At 45.1% G+C, this 12,959-nt stretch overlaps 1 long non-coding RNA gene across 1 annotated transcript; it reads right to left on the minus strand.

Moving 5' to 3' along the window:
- Nucleotides 1-689: 689 nt before the first annotated feature.
- On the minus strand, nucleotides 690-10,080 carry LOC140584004 (uncharacterized). Its single transcript, XR_011986055.1, has 4 exons — nucleotides 9,860-10,080; nucleotides 8,275-9,194; nucleotides 1,460-1,507; nucleotides 690-1,278 (listed from the first exon to the last, which is right to left on the minus strand). It is a non-coding gene; the product is annotated as an uncharacterized lncRNA (long non-coding RNA).
- Nucleotides 10,081-12,959: the final 2,879 nt, after the last annotated feature.

Genomic DNA, 12,959 nt, shown 5'->3' on the forward strand with positions numbered 1-12,959 from the left:
CATATTGGCATTGAGTGAACCAGTTTGATAAGGTGATCATGGGTGATAACATGATTCCAGGCTGTAATGAGTGCACTAATGGCCCCAGCATGGTGGATGTTCTGGCGGAGCTGCCGCACATTAAACTGCGCCCAGTGCAGAGGTCGCCAGTTGGGACGCCAGTGACCAGGAGGGGACCGACGCAGGGGACGCCCATGCCCTCAGAGGACTTTGCTGCCATTTTAGCAGAAGCACTGAAGAAAAAGTTTAAGCATCAGAACCACTCTGATGAGTAAGAGCAGCAGTCCTCTGAGGCCTTTAAACCTTTTTTACTTAAACTTTTTTTACTTAAATTTTTTATACTTATAACATTTTTATACTTATAACATTTTTATACTTATATCATTTTTATACTTAAGATTTTTATACTTATATACTTTATATACTTAAACTTTATATACTTATACTTTGTGTACTGATTCTATATACTTATTAATAAATAATATATTTATATCACTATTATTTTTAAAAGAGTTGCTGATTTTGTAATACTGCTGCAGCATTCTCCACATGCTAATCACTGCCCCACATCGAATTGGCACTTTGATCAGCCACGAATCACTTCACTACCCCCTGTTGAATGTTGCATCGTATGTTGTTAGATATTTCGTAGTAGTAAGTACTTCATTATTAGGCTGCACAATATTGGAAAAGATGTATTTCTGCAATGAGTATTGCAGTATTTATTTAAATTGAAAATGCTTAAAACAAACCAATTTCTCACAAACACATCTATTCATGAGTGATTTAAACGGCAAGGATGAAAATGATTAGGATTACCTCTTATGATTAGCTCTTGCCAAAATAGGGCTTGTAAACTTTTGTGGTACTCAGAATTAACCCAAACAACTATGACTCTATAATCCTCTATAATCACTCTCACTGAGGGGGCCTGCACCAGAACGTGAGGCAGAGGGGTGGGATGAACTACGGCTGGGGCTGAAGATGGTTCTGGAGCTGGGCTAACTGGTGAGGCTACGCATGGGGATGAAGGAGGGGAGTCCATAAAAAGAGATGGAGAAGGAGGTAAAACAAAAGAGGATGGGACTGGTGAGGGAACTAAGAAGGAAGTTGATGATAAGGCTGGTGAGTAGGGCTCAGGGTGCGACGTTGTTGGGACTCGATGCAGGATGGTAGCGATCCCACATGGGTTGAATCGAAGGGGTTACTGGAGAATAGCAGCTTTTGTAAGTTCTTGGTATATGGCCCCCTTCCGTCCTTTAGGTTTCCTCCTTCGTCCTGATAAAAGAATGACGGTACAATTATGCAAAATAAAGTGTAAAAATACAAGAGTCAAATCAATTGATGGCTGTTAGTGACAGACAGACAGCACACTTGGCAGTCAGTACTGCACATTGAGAAAAATACTGCCGTCTCATTGTCTCATTGGAGACAGGAAACGAATGCTTGGGAGACTTACGCGCTGGTCTCGGATTGGGCTGCCTGCATTTCCGTAGGGGTACTTCACCTATAAAAACACACCAGTCAGTGCACAGATTGCCTGATATGCAGAACAGCATTTACTATAGAGAATAGCAACGCTGGAAAGGTTCATGTGCACCAAGGCTAACAGCCCACTCAATCCAAATGCTGGCATCAGGAACTGACTATTCAATCAAATCATTTACTGTTGAGGGAATAATGAATAAAATAAAGGGAATGATTCTATAAGGCTGTAACTAATCAAAACAAGAACTGACTGGCGCGCCGGCAAGGCAAGGCTACCTAATCGGAACAGATAGGGGGGGCGACAGAGAATATCAGCGGCCCCTACTTATCTTTTAGCCTTCCAGAAGGCCAAGAACAGTACGAGCCGGCTGGAACCACACATGCGGTTGTCACGTACACGGAAGGTACCGAGAAAGGGGGGGAGATGCCCAAAGGGCTTTAAAAGGGATACAGCTGATACATATGGCAGAGCCTCCTCCTGTACATGCTGAATGTATGTCAGACGGCCGCTCCCGGATTGCAATCTGCCAGACAATAAACCGGTGATTTGCAACTTCTCCCCGTGTCAGCTGTGAATCTCTTCTCATCCACGGACCCGGTGGAGACGCCGTGCTCCAACAATTTGGGGGCTCGTCCGGGATCCCCAGGAGATTCGCAAGATTCGGCTAAGGGGTGACGCGGCCTACTTGGACACAGAGAACTGCGAGGCGCCGACTAGAAGAGGTAAGCAGAGCCTGTTACATCAAAATCTGCACATTGGATATGTCAAATTGAGCAGTTTGAAGTGTCCAGTGGCCCGTCGGTAAAGTAAGACGGAGGAGAGGTTGCACGCACTGTGTTTATACAATATATTGTGTTGTGTATGTGTTGTGTATGCATTGTGTCTAGGTATCGTGCGCAGAGAGATAGAACCTTAAGGAGCAGAGGGTATGGGACCCCGCAGGGAAATAGAATTTTAAGGAGCAGAGGGTACGGGACCCCGCAGGGAAATAGAATTTTAAGGAGCAGAGGGTACGGGACCCTGCAGGGAAATAGAATTTTAGGGAGCAGAGGGTACGGGACCCACACAGGGAAATAGAATTTTACGAGCGGTAGAAAAGCTGGGTGGGAGACCCAGGGAATTCAGGACCCCGAACTCTAGATTGGGAGGAGGGAATAAGGTCCCCCTCTCTAACTAAAAAAAAAAAAAAAAGAGAGAGAGGGTGAATCAAAGCACCAGCTTGGGTGCAGTTGTACTGGTTTGTGTGTGAGCAGCGTTGTGGGTTCCTCCTGTTCAGGGTGCTCGCCGCTCGCTCTGTGTTGGTTGAGCTTGCCCGTGGCTCTGCTGTCACTGCTTGCGGTCTTACAGTTTGTCAGAACCGAAGGGGAGTTCTCACAGAACACCCCCTTCCAAGTTGACATTGCTGGAGATCGGGGGGGGTTTCGGCTGGGAGCGGGCCTGTTTGACTGGGATTGAGCTTGTGGGACGTGCCCTGTTCAGGGGGGACACAACAGTAAGCTGCTTTGAATATAGTCTTATTATTTTAGAAGTTGTTGATTTATGTATTGGTGGTGTTTGTTAGTAGGACATTCGACTAGGATAAGGAGGTAGCTGATGCCGGGGAGCGTATGTGTGGGGCGGTTCGGAGCGCCGGATGTCGAGTAGAGGATAAACGCTCACTGGGAGAATTACTGTGGAAAACGGAGAGAGAGCATGCTAGGCAGAGGGATGAAGCAGCACGCCAGAGAGCGAGCGCTAATTTGATGCAGAAGTGGGGAAAGTAATTACGTCCGCAGTTTTGGGTCCTTGTTCAACAGATAAGTTGCAAGTAAAGATGTATAAAGCAGAAATAAGTACAAAGTAGAAGAGATCAAGTTAGCAGGGGTCGGGATAGAGCATTTGTGCATTTCCATAAAACGTCATTGACAGTAGTGGAAGTGCGGGTTGGTAAATTTAGAACTTAAAATCTTAATAATAAATCTTAAAATAATAATTAAATAATAATTAAATCTTAAAATAATGTATTTGAATAAAATATTGTGATTAATAGATTTTATGGATTATAGAGACTAAGTTTAGAGATAAAGGGTATTAAAGCACATCTTTGTGAGAAAAATAACAGTTTATAGACCAGAGGTTTTAGTATATGTGTGCCCGTAGATAATTGGGTGCAGTGTTAGGGATTTTAGTTAGGAGAGGAAATAAGTAGAAAATAAATAATAATAATAATAATAATAATAAATAATAATAAATAATTTAGAGCCACACATCAAGGTGAAGTAACTACTGTCAGGGAGAGAATTAAAAAAAAAAAAAAAAAAAAAAAAGAATAGAGCACGGGTTGACTGTGAGGAACTCTGTTCATTTTTAGACAGGAAAACAGTTCAAGTGACAGTAGAGTGCAGAAAAGCATTAAAATGCAGGCCCTGGTAAAGGCAGCAGAAACACCAGTACAGCAGTTGGGGAGAGAGCACCCCCTGCTTAAAGCGAGGATAGAAAAGATGTGTAAAAAGTGGGGGAATAGAACAAAGGCCCTGGTAACTAAGTGGCCTAAAGGGGGCACATGGGATGTGGCAGTGTGTGAGGAGATGGAGACTCTGATAAAGTATCATAAGGCTAATAAGAACACAGAAAGGCGTAAAAAGAAAAGGAGTGAGGAACTGGAGGTACTGAGGTTATTTAAAGCAAAGGGAGAGGCCTGGAGAAGGGAGCAGAAAGCCATGAGAAAGGCACTAAATGAGAAGAAGGGGGGTGAGAAAGAAGAGATGAGGCAGGAAGAAATATGGCCACTGTCATATCAAAGTCAGTGTCCGTTAGTGGAAGCCCCCCCTCCTTCATACAAGGGTCAGTTTCCAGTAATAGAGGGGAAGGTAGAATTCAGAGGTGAGGTGACACAGAAGGATGAAGGAAGTAGGGAGCAGAAAGGAACGGCAAGTTGTTTAGATGGATACAGGGCAGTGAGTGCATTGCTGCGGCAGGCAGTGCAGGAAGGACTGCGAGGGAGTGAGAGAAGAACAGAAGGCCAGGCATGTGGGCCTGAGAAACAAGGGAGTGAGATAAAGGTGGGGTACGGAGCAAGTGGTAGTAATGCAGAAGGGCTGGTGCATCTGCTGGACACCCCTAACCCTCCATCTAAAGGATGGAGTCAGTTTCAGGAGAAGGAGACAGAAACAGAGAGTGAGGAAGGAGTAGAGGAGGATAATGCAGATCATAGAATAGTGAGAAGCAGGAGGGCTGTGAAGCCCCCCACCAGGGACACTCCGATGCTTCCGCTGAGGGTGAACGGAGCACAGACACAGTAGGTGCCGTGGGCAGGACAAGATCTGGAGGGCCTGATTCTCAGACTCCCAGTTCTGGCAGAAGGGGCCGGAAAATGGATAAAAGCATTTGAGGAGGAAACTATGGGTCGGCTCCTGGCGATGGGGGACATAAAGGCGGTTCTGGCTTGCGTTTTGGGGGTAGACGGAATGGAGAGACTGCTGCGAAGCAGTGGCCTGGCAGCGGCGACAGGGACTCCTGTGAATGATGCATGTCACTTTGACGGTTACCATGCTAACTGCTGGCATCAGCTGCGACTAATGTTTCCTCCACGGCTGAGTGTGGTTAAAATGAAGGTGGAGCCCATCAAGGAGGGGGAGAGCCCAGCTGCCTATCTGCAAGCTCAAGAAAAGCGGTGGCGCACTGAGACGGAGCAGGACCTGCAGAATCCGGCATTCAGAGAGAGGAGGAGGACTTTGCTAAAGAGCGTGAGAGGGAACTGACAAAGAAATGGAATCAGATGCAGCTGGAGGAGCTGACCGCTAAAAAGAAAAAGTCCAGGCACCAGTGGTCTCTCCGGACCCAAGCCCCGGGGGCAGCCTGTGGACAGCCGACAGTCTCCTGTCGCTGGGGCCCCCCATGATACTAATTGGCCTCAGGTCCCTAATTGGAACAGAGTGAGTAGATACAATGGATGGGGGTTTCCTCAAAGGGCACCCATTTACCCACAAATTTGATGATCCCAGACTTTGGAGAGACTGGGGAACAGGCTGGTTCAGCTGGTGTGCTGGAGCTGTGATCAGCCAGGACACACCTGTATGTTCCAAAATCTTGTTTAGTGGAAGTTCAGATAGGTTACAAACATGTAAATATGCCCATACTAATATTAGAGCATATCCCAGTGAATTTGTCAGGCAGAGATGCTTTGTGTCAGCTGCAGATAGACATAAAATGTACAGAGGGGGGCGTAGAGGTGCTCAGTGGACAGTACAGCCTTCTGCGACAAAATTTGTTGTTCAATAGGGGACAGCATAGTTCATAAGGGATTGAAGATGTTACTGATGAAGTTGGGGAAATTCTAGAACAGTGTGGCCCATTTATACAGGAACAATATAGCAATAGGCTGAATTGGACATAGAACAAACATACTTGTTTGTTGCAATGGAGAGATTTCAGTGTGAGGGAATGTGGGCTGCTACTGAAGGTGAGTTGGTGAGAGTCAGTGGAGTGCAGAGTATGTAGGAGACTTGAGAGGTTTGTGGCTGTGGAGCATGATAGGAGGGCAGTGTGAAGGGAAATAAAGTGCAGAGGAATGTTGGCAGGAGACAAAGTGTGGAGGTTAGTTTATGATTTGTGTGCAGCGAAATAGTTAGTGGAGGATCAATCAGTGGGAGATCCCAGTCCTCACACCCTGCTAACAGATGTGCCACCCAGTGCAGAGTGGTTCACAGTTGTGGATTTGTAGATGGCATTTTTAAGTGTGTCCCTAACACAACAGTCACAGTGTTTGTTTGCGATCACCTATAGGGGTCAGCAGTTCATCCATGCGAGGATACTGCAAGGATGTGAACACATGCTTAGGGCAGATTTGGATGGATTGAATCACATTGCTACAGTATGTGGGTGATCTGCTCTGTGTTATATACACAGGCACTGAAGCCACCGTTGCTGAAGGTCTTAGCGAAAGGGGGGGTTGAGGTGCCCAAAGCTAAGCTGCAATACTGATAAGAACAGGCTGCATGCTTGGGGTGTGAGTTCAGCCACGGGAGGGGGCCTTATGAGGCCTGTGTGTGGACACAAAGGGGATGCTAAAGACTCTGATGGTCTGTTTCACGACTGTGATGGATTTTTGGTTGTGCCTTTGTCGTGTGGTTGACACCTTAATAATGCATGCGCATGGTCTTGACCATTGCGCAAGGAGGGAGTGCTATGAAAAGAAAAGAAAAAAAACAAGGTTTATGAGTTGAAGTTGTACATGGGGTGTCTAACTCAAATATGCAAAGTTATTTTCAAGCAGGAAGAGGGGAAAGCAAGACGGCAAGAGAAGAACAGACACAGGAGGTTTGCAGGCAGGGTATGCAGTGGTGGCCAGACAAGGCCAGGATTATGTAACCTTGAAGGCAGACAGACTGGGGGGAGCCCAGTCAGCCCAGAGAGCCGAGGTGATAGCGGTTATCGAGGCCCTGAAATTAGCAGAAGGGAAAGAAGTTACCATAGACTCAGACTCAGCATATGCTGTAGGCGCAGTGCATGTGGAACTCAGCCAATGGCTGAGGGCAGGATTCTTGACCGCGGGAAACAAGCCAATAAAACACGAAGCAGAAATGAGGGAATTGGCAAAGGCCTTGATGCTTCCCAAAAAAGTGGCGGTGGTCAAGTGCAAGGGACATGAAGGGTCAGGAACAATGGTAGCGAAAGGAAATCAGGCCGCAGATGAGGAAGCAAAGAGGGTCACAGGGTACGTGATGTCCAAACAGATGATCATGGTAGAGGAGGAAGTTCACCCAAATTACCGATTGACCCTGGAGAAAGCGTTGGGATTGAGACATGCGTTCGGAACTGTGTATCATCCGCAGTCCCAGGGAAAAGTGGAGCGAATGAACCAAACAATAAAACAAAAATTGGCAGAAATCTGCGCGCAGACCAAAATGAATTGGGTTGACGCTTTACCACTGGCAATGATGTCAGTGAGGTGTTCCATAAACAGGGGGACCGGGTTCACCCCCTTTGAGCTCCAGACAGGCAGGCAGTTCCTAGGACCCCAGAAAGGGTTAACCTGGACCCCCAACGAGAAGGGGGAGCAAAATCCTAGAGCATATTATGATTGTTTGCAAGGTCTCGTTGCAGATTTCTCTAAACAGATCCAGGAGGCGAGACCAGAGAACCAGCCAGCCAAACCACACACGGCGGAGTGGGTCCTCCTGAAAGTCATCAAACGGAAGTGGTCAGAGCCCAGGTGGACGGGCCCCTTCCAGGTTACGGAGAGGACGTCACACGCGGTTCGTCTGAAAGGCAAACGTGACACGTGGTTTCACTGGAGCCAGTGCGCGGCTGCGGAGGACCCAGGGAGAACCACAGCAGAGATCCAGGAGGCCCTTAGGGAAGGAATCCAGGGCGTCAGTTCGGCTGAACTAGACGCAACTCAGGTCTCAACAGAAGGGGCAGAATAATCCCCTGACCTGAGCAACCAGAGCAGGGTAGTCCACCCCTGCTCCAACGACCAGAAAGAACAAAAGCACCTCATCCACCGCCAGACAACACTAGGACCAGGATGGAGATCAAGATAAAAAGGGGAATGTTGGGGGAAACAAGTGTGTTATGTGTGATGCTTAAAATGCTTAAAATGTTAATGATTAGTGGTTTGTGAGCCATGCCAGCCATGGACCCCGAAGGGGGGCTGCGCCTGTGGCGGGCTGGGAGTGGAATTTCCCTGAAGCTCAGGGTTTTTGCCCTCCTTCCTAGGCTGGATGGACAGATTGTGTGTGGAACTCTTTGGAGTCCTAAAGGGGGGAGTGTGCGCTATGTTTGGGGAAGAATGCTGTACTTACATTCCCAACAACACAGCACCAGACGGCTCAGTGACCAGGGCACTCGAGGGTCTCCGGACCGTCTCCAAAACGATGCATGCACACTCCAGGATCAATAACATCTGGGATGCTTGGCTGACCTCGGCGTTCGGACAGTGGAAAGGCTTAATGAGCTCGCTTTTATTATCCTTTGCTACTTTTGCTGCGATTTTAGTTACTTGCGGGTGTTGTTGTATTCCCTGCCTGCGCGCACTGTCAGTTCGTCTCATCACTACCGTGATAGAGAAGCGGGATAGCTCCTATGCGCAGATGATGCCTCTCCTGCCTGTTGGGCCGGAGAGGGGCAAAGGTCATTTGGACAGCTTTGAACTACACCTCCCCCGACAATAGGGTGATCTCCTTGCGGAGACCAAAAGGGGGAATGCAAAATTTCATAAATAAGGGAAAATATTACTAATCAGCATAATCAGGGTGATCTCCTTGCGGAGATCAAAAGGGGGAATTGAGGGAATAATGAATAAAATAAAGGGAATGATTCTATAAGGCTGTAACTAATCAAAACAAGAACTGACTGGCGCGCCGGCAAGGCAAGGCTACCTAATCGGAACAGATAGGGGGGGCGACAGAGAATATCAGCGGCCCCTACTTATCTTTTAGCCTTCCAGAAGGCCAAGAACAGTACGAGCCGGCTGGAACCACACATGCGGTTGTCACGTACACGGAAGGTACCGAGAAAGGGGGGGAGATGCCCAAAGGGCTTTAAAAGGGATACAACTGATACATATGGCAGAGCCTCCTCCTGTACATGCTGAATGTATGTCAGACGGCCGCTCCCGGATTGCAATCTGCCAGACAATAAACCGGTGATTTGCAACTTCTCCCCGTGTCAGCTGTGAATCTCTTCTCATCCACGGACCCGGTGGAGACGCCGTGCTCCAACACTGTATATAAGTGAACTTTATTGTCATTCACACCATACAACAGTACAACAACGGAAGCATAGCTGAACAAAATTGCATACCTCCAGGCTCAATGTGCAGACATAAAAAGACAGGTGCACATAGTCAACATATGGATAACACAAAGAAAATTTCACTTCTTACACAGAAGTAATTAAGACTGTGTAAGACAGCATAAGGCAGCACAGGACAGACACTAAATATACAAACCAATATACATATATCTTGCGCCTTCCATAAATTCCATTATTTCTTTACTCTCAGGGTACCTAAAGTAAGAATTCTGCCTTTTCTGATTTACATTATGGGGACATATTCACCTGTTATCTTACTATTTCACAATGATTATCTGTGATGTTTAAACACATCACAGCAGCAGAATTTACCGATTCCATTATACAATACAGTAACCATGTGGATTAGAGCCCCGTATGTTTACCGTTTCATGGTAACAAACACGATCTATTACTCTAAGTAAAACTCCATCCATCCCTTATGAACATTTTATTTTTAAGTATTCCAAGACACACACTTCCAAAACAATACGATTGTCACAGAATACAAGACTCAACAACACCAGACAGCCCTATTCTGACTTTCATTCTTCAAGAGTTGAGTTACTCTGGCCATCGTTTTGCCATTCTTACCGGGGCTAATGGAACCAGGGTTGTTTTCTGGAGCAATCCACACAAGTTTCGGGGTGACAATGAAACAATTAAGACGGACCAATTAGTGCTGGGCTGTTTATCGGATATTTACGGAATATCGATATATTATCAAAACCAGATAAAGGAGGACACAATACAGTTTATATCGACATAATTTGGTCGTTTGTTAAAATCGGGCGCTATTAAAGACTTTGAATATAATTCCTTCCCCTTTTAGAAGTAACGCGAGAGCTGCGGTCCCGACGTTGCACAGACTCCCAGAATTCACAGCGAAAAGCGACCCATTCAGTTAGGATTCATGGGGGTTTGATGGAGGGCTTAATGCAATGGGACAGATAATATGTCACATGTGGTTTTCATTTAAAACTGAATATTTACCACACTTGAAGGAAATTTTCATGTATTGCTAATCTTCCTAAAAATACAGAGGTGGGTCTATGCACTTATGCCGATATTATGTTTTGTTTACCCATGTTTACAGTTTTATCCTTAACATAGCCTCCACGGGTTTGCTCTAAAGACATCTCATTTCATTTACACAATGACAATAAAGCTATCTTTATCTTATCTGAGAGTGGAAGAAGCAAAATGACGCAATGCTAACGTTAGCATTAGCAAACAGCTGCCTAGTAATCTTTGGAAGTAACACGTTACTATAATTCCACTACGTTTGGCTGTAAGGAGTAATATAGCTAAATACCCTTTCAAGTTAAATAACACAATTAACAGTACCGAAATTTAAATGGACTTGTTACTTTTGTCTTTCGTTAAAATATTAAGTTACAAATGCGTCCTGTTCCGCTAATTTCCGGTTTATGATCTAACGCCATCCGACCTTACTGACAATTTGTCAGTTGTATTGTTTCGCACTGTCACAGCTGCAACACTAAAATGATATAACTACCAGGCATTGGCATTGTCTCCGCGATCCTTGAAAATCCATCGTCAAAGCATCTCTGTTGCAGAAACATCGCTACCGAACATTGATTCGACATTCCCCCGATGTCTGCGCCATGTTTCTCAATAGCGAGGCGACGTTAATGTGCTCACTATGCTACCTATAGCCCACTGTTATTTTTCCTTATTTTGCTTTATAACCCACAACAGGTTTATAGTATATATGTATTCCTATAGGGTAGATGTGTTCTGTTAGCCCCACATGCAGGCATACTGTTTAAAAGCACATATATAGAAACAATCCATTACAACGTTTACTGTTTGATATTGACAACATGACAGAAACAGAAACACTAGGTTTAACATTTATGCTGAAGTGATTATAACACAGCAATACTGTCCGATAGTGGTGGGCGGATCGATCCAAATATCGATAATAATGTTGGTATTTATATTGATCAATACCAGTTTAATGAGATCGATACTTATAAGTTTCAATCTCTCTCCCGAATGCACCGCAGCTGTGTGTTCGCGCTGCTGCTCTCAATTGCTGCTCCCAGCTGTCACATGACTCAGCGGCGCCAGGCTAGCAAACAGGCGCGGGCGCACACACATACACACACACACTATAATATTTCTAATAAAGTATTTTAATAGTGGGTCGCTGAGCCATGCTCACAATAATTAACCCTCTGGAGCCTAGGGGTAGGAAACACACTTTCACTGACTGGGGCATGGTCACACATTTCTTCAAATATCATAAAATTAATTCATGACAAATAAATTATTTCTTATATATTTGGTTTGGCAACAAACTCATCTTAATCTTAGTGTACTTTGTAAATATGTCAAATTTATGTGAAGTTTGTAATTTGACATTCAAAGTATAGACATTGCAAAATGCAGTTTGGAACACTTGCAGAAACATTATAAAAGTACATAGTAAGCAATGCTGGCAGTTTGTTTTGATCCCAGATATCTGATCACCAAAGTCTTGGCTACATGAAGATGACTAAATGGTGTAGTTGCAACATTCATTTGGATAAATAAATAAGAAAAACCTAACTCATGTAACTATTTCTGGCTCCTTTCATTGAATATGTAGCAACTTTAATGTGTATGAATGAACCATTGTCACCTGGCCACGTCCCTACCCCCCTTTTATGGCGCTGATGGGGACGTACAGTATCTGGATCGCGTTTCACCATTGCGCTGTTAATCAAATTACCATGCGAATGCGATTTGAATACGCGCTACACGCCCCCGATGCAGGTAAAACAAAGTAAGGTGACATGGTTTACTTTTTTGCCGATTCAACCTAATTTAAAAAACTTTAATACTTCCGTCAATGGATGTTTTGAAAAGAAGACAGATTACGGATTTTTCATGATTCTACATTAAGATTTGTGGGATTCAATAGAATTATAAAGAACATACAATGAATAGAGGAAAAATAGAATATAGCTTAAAGCAGGGCATGATGAAAGGAGGGGGTTGATTCTAAAATAATACAACTAACAGAAATCAGGAACTGACAGTGTGCGAGCAGGGCAGGATGACCTCGTCCCAGACAGTTGGAAAAGAGGAACAGATGCTTATTTTAACTTTTGCTTAACAAAAGGGGGCTGCAAAAATGCTGACACAATAAGATGCTGGGAGGGGGGACATGTGCTAACTGACAAACAGAAGCAAATGTAAAAACATGTTGATGTCACGTAGCTGGGAAAATACCAAAAGAGGGGGGAACACGTACCCGGAGGGCTATAAAAAGACAGCCGATAACTATTGTTCGAGCTTCTTACTGTACATGCTGAATGTATGTCAGATAGTCGCTCCCTGATTGTAATCAGTCAGAGAATAAACTGGTGACTTGCAACTACTCCTCGTCTCAGCTGTGAATCTCTTCTCATCCACGGACCCGGTGGAGACTACTTACTCCAACAGATTTCAGCGAGATATAAACTGAAATAGACGCGAAAAGTACGTTGCATCGCCGACGATGCACTCGACCCCAGAGGGTAAAACAGCAGGGATAGTTCGGGGTTTAATCATCAGATGCATGCGTTTATTACAATTGCACTACTACAACCCACACACCGGCACTGCTCACCGTGCACGTCGCCCCGTTTACTCCTCATACACACGGTGGGCGCACGCACACATACACACACACTACACACAA

Source organism: Paramormyrops kingsleyae, unplaced genomic scaffold (assembly GCF_048594095.1).
Source record: "Paramormyrops kingsleyae isolate MSU_618 unplaced genomic scaffold, PKINGS_0.4 ups29, whole genome shotgun sequence".
Taxonomy (NCBI): Eukaryota; Metazoa; Chordata; class Actinopteri; order Osteoglossiformes; family Mormyridae; genus Paramormyrops; species Paramormyrops kingsleyae.